Here is a 17,586-nt window from a genome sequence, read left to right as displayed (position 1 = left end):
CAATTGTGTGTCACAATCGTACGGGCACTTCGGCGAAATAGGGCCTCGTGCGTGAACAGGCCAAATCGAACCAAAGTTATCTTTCACGATTGCACAGAACACAACAGTTATTTCAACGAAGCAAATATTTCAGAACTATTTCGAAGTAATAACGGGGAAAACCGCAACTGTGTTTCCATCTTTCCTCATGGCAATGCGTTGTTCCAGTGCCGCATTTACATCAAATCAAAGGTTCTCTATGAGACAGACACTTCTGCAGCACTCATTGCATTCTTCTGTTCAGTCATACATTTCTCTAACATGGTTAGACTGTTAACAGCGTTTTTCAGTGCACATCAAATATATATATATATATATATATATATATACTGCGCTTACCCCACTGCTCTGTTGCTGTGCAAATTTCGCGGCAATAAAACGGTTGGCGCTGTCCCGTGCCTGTTTTTCAAGGGAAAGGTTATTCAGAGCCAACGCCCCTGATGTGAAGCGAAGCTTTCGTGACGCAACGAATTAAACGCTGTAATATTGTTCACCATATGAAACGCGTTTTGCATAGCATAACGATTACCTGTCGGCCAGCCAAGACGGCAAAACGTATAGAGACCGCCAGCACGTGACTCCCGGGATCCGTGCAACCGCGATGTACACTATCTGTGGGATCATCCCCATTTACTCGGCGATAAAACGACCCAGCCGACCCTCCAAACTCCTGGGAATAAAACACAGAAAGCTTCGCTTTAATAAGCGAATTATGTCATGTCCTTAAAGACGTGTGGTGGCTGCAGTGAGGATATTTAGGTACCGTTTCTTTCATTTTGTAATCCCGCAGCGAACAGAGCAGGCCACCGGCGTATCTTCCGTGTTAGTACGGACGACACTATATAAATTGATTCACTATATGCGTGCTTTTCGCTGTGTAATCTATTTGCCAAGGCAACAGCAGCGTTAGCCGCGCATAGCAGCAGCCTCTCGCTTGGTAGAGTGCAGGAGGTTTCGCAAAGAAAACTTCGCTTTTAAAAATGACAAGTTGCTTTCGTCAAGGTCTCTCGCCGTGTGTGGTGTCTAAAACATAGCGGCCATCTTGTCACCAGCTTGTTTTCTTTTCTTTTTTTACTGTACGTCAACGCGCAGTCACTTGCACTACTCGCTGTGGAGTTGGATATGGGCATCACATAGACCCCCGACAAAGCGAATCCGCCTTCTTTGTCTGGACGAACCAGGCAAGTAACGGCGTCAAGTATTACGTGGAACAATCCAGACCATAAAATTTGATTTTCTAGGAAAGTTGAGCAGGAGCAGAGCAGCGGTAAGCACAAATAACTAAAGCAAATATTCTTATGATACTGCCCGCAGTTTACGGCACATATAGCTAACTGTCCATCTATCTATGTCTCTAACAGTTTTCTCGCCTACTTCAATCCCTGGGTAGTTCATGATGTAATGGTTAGAGTGTCGGGCTGGTTGTACTGAGCGTACCGGGTTTGAAACCAACCGTCGGACCAACTTGGGTTACGGGTTATGTGCCGGGATTCAATGAACCTCCGTCCCACTAACATGGGTCGGTGCTATTGCTATTGAGAATATGCCGTTCTTCAATGAACTTCTTTTAGCCAAGCTGGGTACCTCAGTATGTGCCACTGGATAAGTGCCTCTCTTCAATTACAAAGAAAAATCCTTTAGAACGTCTCCGGTGCTTGGCGAAATGCAACCCACGTATATATTCACACAATCGCGTCTGGATATACATTTACACACGCTCCACGCGTGGAAGCGCGAGAGGGGAGCCCGGTCGCTTACACGGCTCATACGTGACCCATTTCGGCGGTGGCGATACGGTGTGTTGTTACATTGCTTCAATGCTATAACCGCAATTACCTCAATATCCATCGTGAGATATGGATTCTACCGGAAGGATTTTATTTTATGATCCACAGGAAAAGCGCGGGTTTTTTCTATGCCGCGTTTAATCATTCCGGAAATACGTGAGAAGAGCTCTGAGAAAAGCCGCATTCGCGATTAATTCTTCGATGGACCGACATCATCAGCCTAGATATGTACGCACCTGGACGAATCCTTCTTCCAGCAATCGTCGGTTACCCCTGTCTTGCGTCAGCTAAATCCATTGTATTTTTCGTAATTTGATCACAGTAACTAACTATTCCGCCCTGCTTAATATTTCCTTCGCACTTGTTCTGTTGCAGTGACCGGCCGAATATAATAAGTCGATCGACGGTTTTAGTAGCAGTACTATGGAATATCCCTAGCCCCACAACAATTTCCGCGATTATTACTGCGGAGATCACTTGTGAACTTGGAAATGGGTCGATCGTGTTCATTTCTTTATTGGTTCGTTCGTCAGGTTTTTGATCTAATATGATATGACGTGAAGTGAAGTAAAATAAAATAGATCCTACGTGCGTCTAACCAACCAATTTGAGGTCAGAAGTGAGGCATTCTAACCCACACGCTACGGCCACTTTTAATTTCTTTCTTTATTGGCTCAGTTTATCATCCCATCAGTACAGGATGCAGGCCACGAATTGATATAAATCTTCTGGGCTTTACACACTGTGGAAGACGTACTAAAGTTTTAGTTTTATTTTTGTTCATATCTGCTCGGGTGGTTCATGTTTTGTCCACATCTCTCACATACGCAACGATTTGCACAAAGTTTCTAGAACTGAGCGCACGTTTGTGTCAGCGTGCTTTACTTGTATCCGTGCTTTTTTACAAACTGGGAAGGTCGAGGAGCTTTAGTATGGCCCTCCGCCTGTGTTCTCAAGATGTCCATAAGGTTCATGAAGGATTTTCTGGAACTTCAGAGATGTAACTTGACAACGCAGATAAAATAATGCATGCGAACAGATTAAAAGTGCTTCTAAAAACTGATTTTATTCGGCAATGGCACAGAGAGAGAGAGAGAGAGATGTTGTCGTGCTAAGTGTACGGCCAAGGGCAAAGAAAAACTTTTGTGGAAGCAGAATACCCAAGGGAACCTCTTCTTCTTCTGCCAAATAGCTTACACACAGAGCAGTGCTCATTTACCGAATAGGCCTTAGCCTAGCCATATGTGCTACCCCTACAACTGTACCAATCACCGCCTTGCTCTCTACAGAATTAGAAGATGAAACAACCTAATGTGCCGAAATATTCCTTCTGCAGCAAATCTGCAACAAATGCATCAATAGTAAAGAGAGAGGACACTTTTTATCGTAACACAGCTAATAGTCTGGAACTTTTCATTTGACATTGGCTTTGCCTACTAGATCCCGCCCTGCCCGTCACCGGCGTGCTAAGCAAGAGCCTGCGAAACGAAGAAAAATGCTACTTCTGGGCGTAGACCAGACATTTAGAGCGATATGGGATGCAGTTTTAGGTGAATTGTGATAATTATACTGGTACGGCATGCTTGGGCTGTTCGATCATTGCTACAAAGTGTGTGTGTGACAACCACAGGATGCCGCCACACTAGCTTAGGTTAGGTAGGGGGATCTTGTGACCTCTTAAAGTCGCACAATGTGATCTATAAGTAAAGGCGAACATAATTAGCTAAATATCATGGAAAGCTCGCTTACCGGGTGTGTTTCGCATGTCCTGCTTGCAAATGGATGGTGCTGCAGAGAGCACGTCGAGACATGTCGTATCCGCTGCTTCTTGTCAAGATCACGCGGGATTCTCTAAATGTATCTGGAAGTCATGAGGTCATAATTGCTACTCGCAGTGAGTTAAGAAAATCGCAGTCACTGTAGTCAGGTGGCTTTTCAGTTCTCCTTCAAGTTCTCTCGCCATTTCCCGAGATTCAGCTGCATACGTTAGTGCTGACAGAATGTACTCATTAGACATTGTTCGAGGATATCGCTAAGCTACTTTTCATGACCTGTGAATATTGTTATTTCTGCTTCAACGAAATAATTTTAGTAGTATCACTTACAGTGCGCGTCGGCTGGCTAATCCAATCAAGATATATACAGCGCGTCGGCTGGCTAATCCAATCAATATATATACATATATATATATATATATATATATATATATATATATATATATATATATATATATATCTGCACGTAGAAAGTAGCACACACCGAAGTAGGGTTATTTTCAAGTCGCACAATTGTGTTGCAAGATTTACCGTCGCTATGGTAACGAGCCGCGCTACTTTTCACTTGACGTCCTACAGAGAGTGTTTTTTATGTTATTAATATAGCATCACATGGCGCTGCGTGTCACAAAAAGGTTTTTATGTTCCCGTTCTGTCGTGCAAAAATGAGCGCACAAGTAGGAAAAATTAATCCTAACAATACAGAAAAATATTATTAAATCAACAAAGGCCGTAGTAAGCATACGACTCTTCAATTCACAGTCCAATAGACCCTTTCTCATAATTGTAAAGCTAAATTTTCTGCTTAGCAGTTTGTCCAACTAATGTCTGCTTAGTCACTTTCACGAAGAACGCGTACAAGCACAGTTTTCGTGTAATATGACATCAAAAATCCAGACGTTCTCGTCATAAGAAAGATGACAGACAAGCCCTAGAATGTGCAGCTAGCACCATGTCTTCGCTTGAACGATGGCCGGCGCCACCCTTATAGTTGGATAAATGTGGAGTGCAGAGAAGCACATTTGGGAATTAGGAAATGGGTTAACTATAGATATAAGCAGGTTGCCTGGATGCCGTCTGCTAGTTGACCCATGCGAAAATCCTTCCTTTATTGTGACTCATTGATGCTCCATAAATGGAACACTGCGACTGAAAGATGCATGTGGTACACAGCTCCAAAGCATTTAGTCATCTAATGACCGTGGCTTATTAATCATTTATTGACGTACGCTTCGCACGTTAAGGTGCTACTGTGCCCTCCGCCAATGTGCACCACATGCTCCCCCCTATATACCGCTACGGCATGCGTACAGTCTGATTCACCGATGCACTGGACCAAGGATTTAGGAAAAGGAAACGGAGTTCCCGCAGGATCTGGGCACATTGCCTCCAATTCAGACTTTTCACGACCTTGATAGTGATTTCTTATATATTAGAAACGTCATGCCTTCAGAGAGCAGAGATTCACACCTGCCGTGGAGGCCGAGCCTCATATACTTTAGTGGCCGACTGTACACCATGTATTTATTATTCACCAGATGTACCTATGCTCCGCCTAAGCAATTTCGCATAGTGCAACGAAGGATAGGCCTCGTGGCAGACAATCACCAAGGAGGGTCACCTGCATGCTCCTGGGAATGGGGAGGAGGGCTCGCCTTTTGTACTCGGCCATTGTAAGTAAGAATAGATAATGTGCCTGAGCGATCGAAAAACAAGTAGTTCAGCATAACAAGTTGTTAAAACACGCTCTATTGCATCTGGTTAAGAGTGAAAAGTGCAAATGACAGTTGTGAGAAATGAGTACGATTATACGACTCATTGAAAGGTGAAATAGTTAAATAGGTAGATCGACCGATCGACCAATTACCCGTTATAAAAGAAATAAATAGTGATTTAAAAACAATAAAATTCTGACAAAATAATACTACGTTCATTACAAAAAAAATAAAATTAGTAAAGGACGGCTTCTGAGACAGAAAAGGTTAATGTGCCCTTCCACGTATTTCCTCGCTATCACAACTGCACCCCTTCCACCCTAGCTGTTGGTAGCTTCGACCTACGTCAATTTATTCAATGCTACCGCTTCTTCCGCTCCTAAATTTGGTATGTGCGCGAAGTTGTCTAAATAAACGCCACTAAGAAAAAGCAAATGTCACCCTCACGAAGACAAGTCCCGTTGTCGAAACGTTGCCTCGAGTGTCATAACTTGTTGGACCATTGCTGATTTCTTCATAGCGCAAAACTTGCACCATTTACGCATAAGCCCGATGCTAAGGTTCCTGATGCCGTCATTACATTTCAAAGCGCAGAGGTCATCGAAGCGTTCAGATTGTCTAAGTGTCAAAGCGTAGGCATCACCGAGGACTTACCACATAAATTTATTAGGAACGTCACCATGACTAACAAGAGCCCAGGCTTCAGCTGCGGCTAAAAACCGGGCGCGTGATCTCATAGTAAAACTGTCTCTTCTTCTTGTTGAACGCAAGTGTTGGACTTGTTTTTTTATGGTTTTGTTAGATAATCACCGCTTGATGGCATTTCGCCAGGCTACACGCGCCGGAATGCACCGATTTTAGGCACCAGCATGAAGGCAGAAGCACATCCGACATAGTTTTATCGAATAATAAATACCGGGGTATAAGAGCCGCAAATATATGGCGTCACAAACTTCAGTCACATCGGTCACAAGCAACAGATGGCATGTGTGCGAAATATCAGACATGGTTCTCGTCTAAAAGTCATGCAAAGCAAGAAGGGCGCTCTTAAGATGACATAAGGAAAACACGCGAAAATTATGGTTTGTTGTGTATTGTCAGACTTATACCACCGAAAACTTCATTTAATAGGCCACCCTATGTGACGAACAAGGCCAGCTGCTTTATATAAGCTGAACATGATGATACTTGATTCAATTTAAATGCTCTCATCAAACTGCACCTCTGTTCCTCGATCAACCGTTGGCTGTATATGAAGTCTGTGAGACATCAGGCAATTTTTGTTTTCGCGGAACGTCGCGTGCTATTCGCTAGCAGTTGAAGAACTTGACTTGTTCTCTTGGATTCTTTTGTTATCAAACAATGTTCGATGTGCTAAGTGTATAAATCACTCGAAACCCCAGCACGTAGGAAATTTGTCGTCTTATTGATCCGACCACGATGGTTTGCAAGCTGACTTCTTTGTTCCTTACGATATTATCTGCTCGACTGATACTCGCCCTAAAAAATAAAGACAATCTCTATTGTAAGTATCGCTTTTGGCTTTCGAAGTAGAATATTCTCCTGGATCCTTTTTTCCTGTTGGTTTACGAGACCGAATTTTATTTTCGAAGCGAAAGCCCATGTTGTTTAAATTGCCGCATCTAACTACTAAACGTGCTCCCATTTCATAAGGTGCACATTTTCAAGATTACTAGCTTACCATTACTTTTTATCTACAGTATACAGTTATGCGTGCCATATTTCACATGATTAGAATATGTTTCGACCCGCCTAAAGCTGATATCAATCGGTGTAAAATTTAGAGAAGCGACACTTATATAGCTAACTGCGGCGCTAGTTCTCATGTTATAGCATATCTGACACCACTCATGGCGGTAATGCTACGTGTGCATTCTCCTTGTAAATTTTATTGATCAGTGGCGCCTTCAGGACCAACAACAATTGACCAAAACGCGCAATCTCCAGTGGTCGTTACCATTACATAAGCTAAAGAATTCTTATTACTTGACAAATATGAGAAAGTGTACTTGTGTAATATTTAACGCGCTCAGAATCTATTAGAAAAAGAGGACGGCCTGACTAGTTTAGTTTCTTCCATGGTACAATTTCAATTCACAAGTGTTTTTATTGACAGCTTTCTTATGATTGCGTTCATCAAGACACCCTCTTATGCAAGCTCAACAGTTATGGCATACATGGTATTGCATCTGACTTTCTAAAGAGCTTTTTGAATAACAGATTGCAGAATGTTCAGGTTAAGGGTGCACCCTCAGCGAAATTATTAATTCAGCGTGGTGTTTCTCAAGGATAGATATTAGGACCGGTATTGTTTTTATTGTACATAAATGATATCGCTATCACACCCGAATCGTCTAATATCTTGTCATGTACGCTGACGACACGAATATATTTTTTCATCCAGTTCCTTGTTCCAATGTAGGCTATGATAAATGTCTATTTAAGAAAACTACATACCTGGTTATTGACTAACAAGCTAAGCCTTAATTTTTCGAAGTCAAACTACAATATTTTTCAACATATCAAATAGTAGAAAGTATCACTATGGAAGTTGTCTACGAGCGTATTGAATTAAAGCGAGTTTCGAACCAGAAATTTCTTGGTGTTTGGTAATAATCAGAATTTTTCTTGGAATTATCGTACCACAAAATTGGTGCCTGATCTGAGTAAAACCGTCGGTTATCTGTATAAAGTCCCTTATTTGCTGTTCCCCTGGGTAAAGATATCCATGTGTTACGCACTTGTGTACTCAAAGTTATCGTACTGCACTTTCGTTTTGGGAATTATGACGTCAATAATTACATTAAACTCATTTCAACCAACAAACGCGCTTTGCATGCTATAGAGGGGTTTTATGGCAGACCTTCAGATTTACCTACGTCAGTGTTATTTCAGAAACATGGTGTCCTTAAAGCAAATCAATCATAGAATTTTTGTCTACTTAAGTAGATTCATCGTCACCAATTGTATTTTTCTTGTCCAGATAAATACAGCAGCCGATATGCTTTCTGCATGAAACGTAAACTTATACCAATGACGCGTACTTAGTATGGCAAGCAAACACTAAGCTACAAAGCACCCACAGCAATGAATAAATTTATTTTTGAAACTGAATATTACCTTTCACAAAAATGTTTTAAACCTACCATTACAACACGCCTAATTAAAGAAACAGTATCAGATATTTATTTACTCGATAGACTCTAGTTTATCTTGCTACCTTTGAAATTATTTTCTCTTACGCGCATGTGTCGGCTTAGAAATACTGTGTTTTATGACTGACATGTCTTTTACATCTATAAAAAATATGAATTTTAAATTTGTATCTCTCATGCGATAAGTTGTGTATGCAATCTAGTTAGTTGTTTGTTTTTTGTTTGTTTTTTTGCATAAATTTCATGCATGTAGACTTAATGCTTGCATCTGTTTACCATGTTTGTAAAATTAACTGGGAAATTGTTGTAAAGTGCTTGTGCATAATGCCAACTGTTTAACGGGTGAGCAGGATCTTGTCAGGTTCTTGCCTTTTTTCTTGGCGCCCTCTTTTCGTCGAAAAGAAATAAACTTTCACTTTCACTTAAGTAGAGAATCAGCATAATACCTCAGTTACGCGGGCACGTTTCAAAAGCCTTTGAGTCAAGGGCCTTTGAGACTTCGATACGGCAATTTTCAATAGTCATCTAAAGTTTAAGTGGTTCCGCGTCACGTATTAGTGACACGATGATCGTCGTATCAAAGCCGCCCAAAATACAACAAAACAAAAACAAATTGATAGTTTGTAGCCATGCTCAGTGGTTTTATAAACTATTTTTACATCGATGCTAATAGTTTTGTCCGTAGGTTTTAGGAAGTTTTTCAGGGGTAGATATTTCTTTGTAGTATTGATTCGGAAACGCCGCTACGAGAGGGCGCACGACCACCGTTAGAAGGCCTTCGAGATTTCGAGGGAGTTTCATGAAACCCTGTCTATTCGATTGACTTTTGTTTCGATGGCCGTCGAATCTCCCCTTTTAGCAGCAGCTATTCCCCTTTTGAGTAAAAAAAACTATTGGTTCGATTACTTTCGAAGTGCCCGTGCGACACCGCTATAATGTCATATTTGTTCAGATGCAAAAGTAATGCCTAAATATTAGGAGCAGGAAACGTCGATGTTGCAACTGGTTGTTGTTGTTGTTTTGGTTGTTGAGTAACTGCAAACACATTGGAAAATAGGCATGAGTGAGATATCCGGCTCTTCAAACACACAGCTAAAGAACTAAAGCCCCCCCCCCCCCCCCCAATCCCTCCACCGCATCAAATAAAACAAAACAAACGGTAGCGCTACACAACCCTACCGTAATTAGATATGTTTAGCTACAAGTACCTTAGCATGTAAACAGCTCATAACATGTCCATTACATGATTATTCTTCTTGTACGACTTGCTTTGTTAACCAGCTTATCTTAAAGAACGCAGTCAAGTAACTCCTATAGATATAAACGTCACCTACACTTAAAACTGAACGGAAGATAATCCCTTTGGTCTTCATCCCTTTACAGACTGCCGAGGCATATCTGAGGACAAAGACACCTGCATTTATCCCAAGAGTAAGTGCATTATGTCGTCCACTTCTTTTATTTTAGCATATAGTTTTGACACAGGGAAATAGCTTATGTGATCATGCGTGCTTATTTCATAGCTTAGAAACTAAAGCATTATACTAGCGTCAGGAAGCTTAATGGCTGGAATTTCCGCGTAACAGTTTCCCTAGAATGTAGTACCGGCTATTTGCCACGTGGCCTTTCAGCGCACCTGCTTGGTGGGGACGCCTTCAGGTTGGGGAGACACAACCATTACAAGCATGGAAATGCCGTACTGGCCGAGCACCTGGCTCCATACAAGCTTGTACCTTTTTGACCAGTAGGCATCCAGCGACAAGCTGAAAACTAAATTCTCTGTTTTTATGTGCCAAACCCATGATCTCATCCTGAGGCATGCTGTAGTGGGGACTCCGGATTAAATTTGACAATCCGGAGTTCTTTAACGTGAATCCAAGTATAATTATACGAGTGTTCATGCATTTCATCCCCATCGCAATGCGGCCGCCGTGGCCAGAATCACACGCGCGACCTGGAGCTCAGCAGTGCAACGTCATAGCCAAAGTTACCATGGCTGGTTTAGTCGGCTCAGTCTGATACAAAAAAAAAAAAAAAAATCACGCGTCATTCCACTGCTGTGAGACTGGATTATCAGCGGGGTTGTTTAGCACACGACATAGAGGTGACACGGAATTTAGATCAAAGGTATGAGCAAATTTTATTTATCTTGAGAGGTGACGGCGGTGATCCCGAGAAAGACAGGCGCACACGCTTTTTATTTTGATCGGCGGTCTTGATCGGCGGCATACATTTGGATTGGATTGGATTTATTGGCCCCACCCTTTGTAACGGGTGGGCATCGCCGTGAAAAAGTAGCGATGCCCTGGCCTTAGTAGGTAACAAATATAAGCTGCATGCACACATACGCAGAGTCACAAATGCATTCACACACACTGTCTATATCAATATCAAGCACACGCCAAGTTTGGCCGTTAATATGATGATGATGATGATGATGATTTATTGGCATCCCCTTTGAAACGGGGCGGCGACAAATAGTCACCTAGCCTGCTCGATTTAATCAGGTATACTATACATGTTCTTTATCTAGCATTTTTGTATACCTCTCATTATTATTTTTCTTTTTCAAAAATTTACCTTGTGCCGCTGCCTATGATTTTAAGAGATCAGGTCGTATGCATCTTTTCCCTGCTTTTTTTCCACCAGTACTCCAATCGTCTCTTGCTGATCTCTACGGCTGATCTGTTTATGTTTCCTTCCACTTTGAAACCAAGCGCTTCTGGGAGTTGCACGTTACCTACGGTTCTCGCTGGGTGGATCCCGTCGCATTCCATCAGGATGTGCTGAGTGGTTTCTGGATCTTTACTACAGCATGCACATGTCTCATCTAGTTCCGAATATTTGTTCCGATATGTTTTCGTCCTTAGGCAACCGGCTCGAGCCTCAAATAGCAAGGCACTGCCCTTTGTGTTATCGTACAGATTTTCCCTTCTAATTTCTTTCTTCTCATTCTTGCAAATCTCCATTGTCCTTTTTGTTTCCATTCTTTGCATCCAATTCACGGTCTCTATTTCTCTCACTTTCTTTCTGATGACTCCTGGTTGTCTATTTGCAGTTTCGATTATCCTGTACTTGGTTGCCAACTTCCTTGACCTCTTCCTCCATTCTGTGTCTACGCTTTTCATGTAGAGATACTTGTGCACGTGGAAGATACTTAATCGCGTGGAAGACTACCGCCACCTCGGGGAGCCGGAGGAAACTAGACACGCGCGACGGGACCGCCACCCCGTAAGAGCGAAAGGAAACTAGGCAGGCAAGCACTTGAAATTACGACAAAGAGAGGGCGGTGCGAGCGTACATATGGCATTGGCGATGTTGGTATATATCGCATAGCGGCAAATCTTTGATAAACCCTTATTATCTACCTGAGAGTCTACTGATCTTGAAAATGGTGCCTATTGATAACTAATCTACTGAAAATGCATATAAAAGTCATGGGACATTTAAGCTTTTGCACAGAATGAAGCGATTTTGCATCAAATCCGGGAGCACAAGCACATTTGTTGACGGACACGAAAAATCCACGCAACCGTAGTCATAGACAGCTGCGCTGTAAAACTGATGCAATATACTCGAGTTCTTCGCATATAGGCGCATAATACTGTAACAATATAGTTATGGGACCAACGCTGATCGGTCATGAATTCTCTTCCGCCAGCAGGATTATTTTCTGTATTCAATATCTGGCTATAAATTGAAAAAGGAACCTAAAAGATTTTTATTTTGTCTTTGTTATACTCAGGGGCGTTACTACGGACCGAATAGCTGTTACTACATCCTAAAACATCCCATTCGGTGTTTTTTAGCGTGCTATGCCCCGAGCCATTGCTTTCTCCGCACGCTCGAAATACGAAAAGTACCGCCTGATACAGTCACAAGAAAAGTGATTTGAAAAAAGTAACCCTTCTCATCAGTTCACTTGGGTTGTTTATAAGGTATACCTGAGTCTGCACTATACTTTAAAACTGTTTTCCTCAAAAACAATTGTTTCATTTTTTAAGTTGTTTATTTTATGCAGGTAGTAAGCCCTTTCGGTAAGCACTTCTGAAGATACAGCCGAAAACTATGAGGTGGGGGGTTACAATTTCAAATAATATGTTTATTCTGTGAATGGAATTACTGCAATTTTTGATGCAATCTTGTGACCACAACTTCCACTGCTCCCCCTGCAAACACAGTGTGCAGGTGTCCCATGATGAATGCCGGAGGATACATAAGGTTGACTCTGTGGCACTACGACAACCACACCGGCCGGTGCCGTAAAATCGTGGGAAGCAACGCAGAGGGATATTGCAACATGTTTGAAAAGAAAGACGATTGTCGAAAGTTCTGCAAGAAGCCCTTGAAAGAACAGCGTCCCAAACCGAAGAAGTAAAACAATAACGCTGGCAGGTAAGTGGTTGTTAAGCTTCAGCCATATGTGAATGTGTGCGTGTAATTTGCATGTGTACGCGTTTGTGTGTGCGTGCATGCGTGCGTGCGTGCGTGCGTGCGTGCGTGATGACAGCCTCCGTTACTATGGCGACATGCTCAAACAAGAAAGTACACAAATGTTAAGCGGAGTGATGGTTGTTGAGTAAACAGCTGCGGTTGCCATGGTTGTTGAGTCAACCTATGGTGCCGTGGTTGTTCAGTCAACCATAGCAACTGCTGGAGCCTTCGCGATCTCCAGGATCGGTATTCTTCACCGCTACAGCATCGGTGTAGTGACTAAGAGGCAGAATCCTGGACGGCCGATCTGTTTATCTAAGTTCGTAAGATCGTTCCGGCACAATGATAATTGCCCACCCACCAGCACCCTTTCACCCAACCCCTTCCCTTATTCCCCTTTTCCCCTCCCTCGATAAATAATAAAGTTTTTCCATCCATCCATCCATCCTTTCTTACTAGTTTTCGTGCGAACAAGTATAGTATTCCGGTGGAGGTCATCGGCGGACATCCTGACAACCAGGGGCACGGCGGCTGCATAAAAAAAAAAGAACACAAAACGGTGGAGCCTGCCACGTGCATCTGAAAACAGGCGTGATCCGCCGTGGCGCCACCAGTCAAGGACTGCTGTCTGAGAACGGCGTAGAAAAAGCATGAGGAACGCGCTAGTAACGCCGTCGCCCGTGTAAGCCCAGGCGTCCCATCCCTCGCAAGTAGCGCCGTTCGGGCCAGTCAAGCGGCCTAGAATGCAACTGCGGCCTGGACGCTCACTCCCATCGCAGCCCGCCTGACACGGCAGGCCGCACCTTTATTTTATTTTTATTTATTTTTTTATTCAGCGGCCGTGCCAGGGGAGTGAGTCCATACAAGCTATCACTGTAAAAATTCTGCGCTTTCGTGAGCCAGAAGCACGATTGGTCTGTGACGCACGCCTGAAAGGCGGATTAAGTTTTGACCACCTGGGGTTCTTTAACATGTACTATATCTTACAGGGACTGTCTGTCGTTTTTAGTGCAAAAGCACTACTAGCTTACCGACCTGGATTTCGCCTCTGTCTGTTTGGAGCCTCTTCACACAGCCCCGCGCGTTTCGCGGGCACCGAAGAAGAGGCTGTGCACAGAAGAAACGGCCCGCTACGCCTCCAGTCTCCTCGGACGACGCTCACACGCACCGTCACGCGTGACGTCATGGAAATCTACCGCGCTCCCTATACATAGTTTGCACGTGACGTCATATCCGCCGCCTACCCCGACCGTCCGCCATCGCTAGGCACCTCGCTACTAGCCGCTGGCTCGCTGCGTTTGTGTTCGGCGTTCGTTTCTACGTGTTAGCGCCGCGTGTTTGCTGTCGTGAAAGCTTTGCGATGGCAAAAGTGAGGAGCCCTGAATTTTGCCCTTTCTACATGGACGAGCTTGTAGGGCCGACGCGGGCTCGCTACAAAGAAAAGGTCGGAATGTACGACGGCGTGGACCCATACTAGTTGCACGTTGGCGTGGATACCACACCCGGCCACGACGTACGTGGATATTATTAATTAGCTTGTCCCGTCCACGAGCTACGTGACGCTGAACGAAATAAAGGCTTACAAATCGCTGAAGGCGCACAATTACTTCACGAGCGGTTGGGTGAGGAAGTTTGCAGCGAAGCGCCTGTCGTCGGGTCTTACCATCGTCCTCGGCGAGGTGAGTCAATGAAAGCATATGTTTCTTGGCGTGCGGCAGAGAAAACTTTCTCAATATTTTTTGTGCTGCTTCATTCAGGGAAAGCTTTCTTGCCACAATGGTTCACCTATATGCACTTTTTACCCAAGCTTCAAGACGTGTATTCGTTTCTTTCTGCGAGTTTTGGTTTAGAGTTAGGTGCATGTCCGTGCATGTGAATTTTGTTGCGTTAAATAGAAGTAGCCCACTATATTGAAAGCATGCAGACATTCAAATATTGCTTAGCATATCGCTAAGCGAAGCACACATACCAAGAAATGACGATGCAAAGCAGTTTGTAGGCCGTTAAAAAAAAATTGGGGTTTTCCGTGCTAAAATCACGATCTAATTGTGAAACACGCGGCAGTGGAGGGTTCCGGGATAATTTTGACCGCCCAGAGTTCTTTAACGTGCACTACAGCACAAGTACACGGGCGTTTTTCAAAGCGGTAAAGGCGACTATGCGTGTGGGAGCGGGCGATCACCAACCAGTACGGGGCTTTCGCTGCCGCCCTTTTACGATCATGCGTGATGTGCAGTGTTTTGGCGTGTTATATACTCGCCCGAAACAAAGTGACGACACGCACGTTGTTCAGGTCCTTCCGATTTATCCGGGAAAGCCACAGGCACCCACGTTTCTCCGACAGCATTCTTGTGCGTTCTCACTGCCATGTTATTACGTTTGGTGTGGACCTACGCCCGGTTCTGCGTAGCTCGGCTTCGTGGCAGTGGTACTTCTTGTGCGGCAACCGAAAATCGCGCAGATTGGCATGATCACGACGCGAGAAGGAAACTTCGGATCAACAACGCGTCAGCGCGCGCAGCCTACCCCAGCACGCTTCCGCAGGCCCGCAGGTGCCTAAAGATGGCGGACAAGCTCGCGGACCGGTGCGGAAGTGACGCACGTGCAAACTATGTATAGATGATTTCGCTCGCGCGATAACAGCACTGATAGTGCGCTCCCAAGAAACTTCCGATCACGGGCCTTATCAGTCTAATGTGCCGGATCACGAAGCGCACTCCTGCTAATCTATATCACCGCCACTGCCTTTCTTGCTCGCTATAGTTAGCGGACTACGACATTGAGGCAAACGGGAAGCCGTCCAGGGCGCATGTTTGTAAACAGCGAAAAGGTCTGCATGCATGCGTGCCGTGCCGCTTAGTCACTTCGCCCTTAACCTCGCTTTCTGCGATGCCCTCGTGCGTATATGGTAAATAAATATGGAAAGTGAATCGGGATTGTCGTCGTAAAGGTCTAAAGTAGAGATTCGTTGCGCCAAGTACCGCGAACAACGAGCTCGGCGACACAGGCAGCGGGAGTCGACCGACGAAGATGTGGCCCAACTATTGCGACTGCAGCAACAAATACCCCTAATTTTGATCCATTCATCGCTATTTAGAACCTTTCCTGGAGGAGGCACACTGCCGGGCATCGTCTTTCCTTTTTTTAAGATTTGATAGTCCTGCATCAGATGTCTGAGCGGTAGGTATAATAAGCTTCTAGCAATTTGAACAGATATGTCGTAGCTTCTTTCCGTGTTGTCTGTGTCGCGTTGGCTGCCTTGTTTATGAACATAAATTTGGAAATTTCAATGTATCATGCATAGGGCGCCTAGCAGATGAAGGCTCAATATCAAATTTTCTATTCGAATATACCGCATATTTCGATTGTATATAATTTGCTGAATTCAAATTACATATTAATGTAGTCCTATGCCTTCTGCATTTATTTCTATATTTGTTTAGTACGCTTTTTAAAGAAAAATTGCTCTCTCTCTTTTTTTCAGAAAGAATGCTCCCGCGTTCAATTCCGAACATAATTTCCACACGGCTCATTCAACAAAACAACAATGCAATTACATTTTTCGACCCGTATAAATTGTATTCCAGCTTGCGTAAAAGCGATATTTGGCCGCTGGGCACAGCGCTCAAAGCCGACATGGATGATCAATTTACACGTTGCTTCTTGGTCATTCATTGTGCCTATGCTATAAACGATTTCGACAGATATGACATGGCTATCGGTGTACCAATAGCCGTGATGTGATGACCTTCATTCACCGCCTCAACAAAACCTGAAAAATCGGCGCCATGCTTGAGAGAAGATTGTGGACGAATCATCTACTGTGGGTGCTTTAGGAATCGGACGCAGCATGCGCACATACGTGACCCCAGTCGTACAGACGAACTTCCTTCTGACAATGTAATAACGTGTCTAGCTCTGACGAACGCATGTAACTTGGTCAACGAACAGAATACGAAGCACAAAACCTTGTTTGTTGGCATAAACAGTGACTTGTTATGCAGTTCTTACACCAATAAATGATTGACACAAAGCACGTCAGAAAGGTTAATATTTACAGCTTATTACATAAAGCTATGGTTCGCTTTAGAAATTACACAAGAAGCTCATCATTTCGAGTATATCTGAGTTCACTAAAATCACCAGTAAAATCGCTTCAAAGTAGCTTGTAAATTAGAGGAAACGCTTGGAAACGCTGAAAATGAGGAGTCAACGCCAAAACATATGTCAGTAGCAGTTGAGTGGCCATAACTGTTTGCTGGGTAACATGTACCACGCCACTAACTGTGGTTTTAGCATTGCCGAATGTAATTTACACCGCTTTTCATTATAGCGTACCGATATGTGCAGTCAGCATTAATTCAAACACAAGCAAGTTGAAAACAACTGTTTCCTTGCTACGTTTCAACGTTTGTCTAAATTAGCAGCTGTGGTCTAATTCGGCCTGGAAAACCCACGCTTTTTCGAACTAAGCATTGTTAGGATTGAGTTACCCAGTGGTTGTAAGTCACATTTAAATGTAATTAGGCCTTTGCAAACTTTCTGATTATTGATTTTTGTTGCTTTCAATTTATTCTGGTGCTACATATTCAGAATTACCACAACACTGGCATGCCTTTCTACGACATGCGCTGCTTGACGTGGGCTATCATCCATCTTG

General features: G+C 43.6%; 1 long non-coding RNA gene across 1 annotated transcript; it reads left to right on the top strand.

Moving 5' to 3' along the window:
• Positions 1-6,510: 6,510 nt before the first annotated feature.
• LOC119464899 (uncharacterized) lies at positions 6,511-16,636 on the top strand. Its single transcript, XR_005194655.2, has 4 exons — positions 6,511-6,841; positions 9,876-9,923; positions 12,674-12,887; positions 16,411-16,636. It is a non-coding gene; the product is annotated as an uncharacterized LOC119464899 (long non-coding RNA).
• Positions 16,637-17,586: the final 950 nt, after the last annotated feature.

This window comes from Dermacentor silvarum, chromosome 9 (assembly GCF_013339745.2).
Source record: "Dermacentor silvarum isolate Dsil-2018 chromosome 9, BIME_Dsil_1.4, whole genome shotgun sequence".
NCBI lineage: Eukaryota > Metazoa > Arthropoda > Arachnida > Ixodida > Ixodidae > Dermacentor > Dermacentor silvarum.
Note: the sequence above shows the minus strand (reverse complement) of the source record. Positions and strands in the feature narration are given on the sequence as shown.